This window comes from Hipposideros armiger, unplaced genomic scaffold (assembly GCF_001890085.2).
Source record: "Hipposideros armiger isolate ML-2016 unplaced genomic scaffold, ASM189008v1 scaffold_282, whole genome shotgun sequence".
Lineage (NCBI taxonomy): Eukaryota > Metazoa > Chordata > Mammalia > Chiroptera > Hipposideridae > Hipposideros > Hipposideros armiger.
The window spans coordinates 1,507,172-1,509,429 of record NW_017731632.1 but is presented as its reverse complement, the minus strand read 5'-3'; positions in this window follow the sequence as shown (position 1 = coordinate 1,509,429).

Genomic DNA, 2,258 nt, shown 5'->3' with positions numbered 1-2,258 from the left:
TGTGTGTGTGTGTGTGTGTGTGTGTGTGTGCGCACACGTGTGTGCATGTGTGTGTTTGCATATGTGTGTGTGTGCACATGCATGTTCCTGTTCGTTCATGTGTGAGCGGGTTCACAGGTCTGTGTGTTCACATTTGGGTGTGTTCTGGTGTGTGCTCTTTGCATGCCTGTGCAAGTGTGTACATGTGTGAACGTATGGGTGTGTTGCACACACGTGTGTGCATGGAGCCCGTTCTCAGCCAGGCCGAGCCCGAGGCTGCCCCATAAGTGTGGTTGGCTTTGGCGTGGGTTCTGAGCTCCTCTGGTTTGAAGAAATGCCATCTATTCGCAGAAAAACATGACAACAGAAATTGGGCCGATCATTTCCGTGCAGCTCTCAGGCAGACCGAGGTCCCCCCTCTCCTTCTCAGGGCTTGGCGGAGGCCTGCGGCCGCGCGATTTTTCAGCGGTAAATGAAACTGCCAAGACCTCGCTCGGTGTTACTGCGGCTTCACCCGTAATAACTTTAAATCCCATTATGATCCCTCATTTTACAACATGCTCTGGCCCTGGGATCAATATATCAAGAGAGCTGAGCGCCACTTACTGTCTGGCCAGGCGGCTAGAGCGGGGACAGTGCCCAACCCAAGCCTCTCCGTGCGCGCCCAGTAACACCTGGCCTGGGGGGCACAGCGGCCCAGGAGAACCCAGGAAAGAGGCCAAAGGGAGGAGGCGGGGTGGGGGGAGACACAGGGGCCCACGGGGCTGAGGCCCACAGCCTCACCCATTCCGGGCCAGCGAGCCCCAGGGGCCTCTGCCACCCCAACATCAATCACAGCATCTTACACACGAGCACGCCAGTCCTGCTGGGGTCACTCACATGAGCCTGGAGCAGGACATGGCCCCTGGTACCCCAATTCCTGATGCTTCCATGGGCTCCTGTGAGGGAGGCTGGCTGCTGGAACCCCAGGCCTGTGTGTACCCCTGGAGCAAAGCACCCCGCGTCTGCTCAGGACAGGCAGGCCAGACCCACTGGTCCTGAGCCACCTGGCGGCAGCCCTGGCTCCCCAGGGTCCCCCTCAGGCTCGGGTCCTGGAACCTCCTGGGGGACATATCGTGGCTAGACAGCCAAACTGAAGCAGCTAAGAGACAGCTTTCGCTGAGAACACTATGAAATGGGTTTCTCTCCCATTTTGAAGTCTGTTCTCATCAGTGGACAGAGATGGGTAGACGAGGGCCCTTGACCCACAGGTGGGCCCAGGCATCCAAGTGCAAATCAGTCTCGCGTTGGCAGGGAGCCTGCATTTGAGCAGGAAGCCATCCCTTGCCCAGCAGGGGGCTAATACCCAAGGCCCAGGAGGCAAAGAGGTGGCGCCAGCCTGCCAGCCCGGCAGGGGTCCCACGCCCCAGACAGCGCAGACCCCAGACCCACTGCTGCAGCCGCTCCGTGTGCGCGTCCCTGTGAGGGCTGCAGTGCAAGGCGCACGGCACAGATGTATGCACACACGTTTGTCTGTCGCAGGTGCACGTCGGGGCAGTGGGTGCCCCGTGTGTGCAGTGATCTATGCAGTAAAGCCAACAGCGGCGGCAAGGGTGCTCGGCCTCCAGTCAGAAGCCCAAGGGCAGCCCCGCGTGTGCATCCTGTCCCTGAGGCCCACCCGTCTCTGAGGCCCAGCAGCTGCTGCAGCAGGGGCTGCGGGCCTGGCCCCAGTCACCTGCTCCTCTCCCCAGGCTCTTGGCATCTTGGTCCTACATCCTCCACAGGTCTCTGATATCTGCCCCCACGGCCCCCGGGGGCTTGTTGGGGGCTGCAGTCTTTGTGGGATCCAGCCTGGCCAGGAAGGACTTGTTCCTCACTGCCCAGGCCTGGAGGCGTGGTGACGCCAGTCACACCAGGGTGCTGGCTGCGCAGCCCCCGGGCTGTGGGAAGGCAGAATCTGAACTGACATGTAGACACTTGGAGCCAAGGCCAACCTGACCAGCGCCCACCCACCGCCCTGAGCCCCAGGGGAGCCCCTCCGTGTGCTGGTATGGAGGGACCACCCATCTTCTCAGAGGTGATGAAGGGAAGAGATGGACCTGCTGTTGGGATGTGGGGTCCAGTGGCCTGGAGCGATCTCTGCGAGGCAGGGGACAGAGAGGAGGGGCCTGCACAGGGGGAAGGCCGCCTTGCTGAGTGCCAGGGGTGGGGGGCAGGTTCACGATAAGGGAGGGGGTGTGCAAAGAATTGTCCGCCGGGCTCAGCCTCAGAGAGGGCCGCATCCCCCAGCCTTCAGCCTC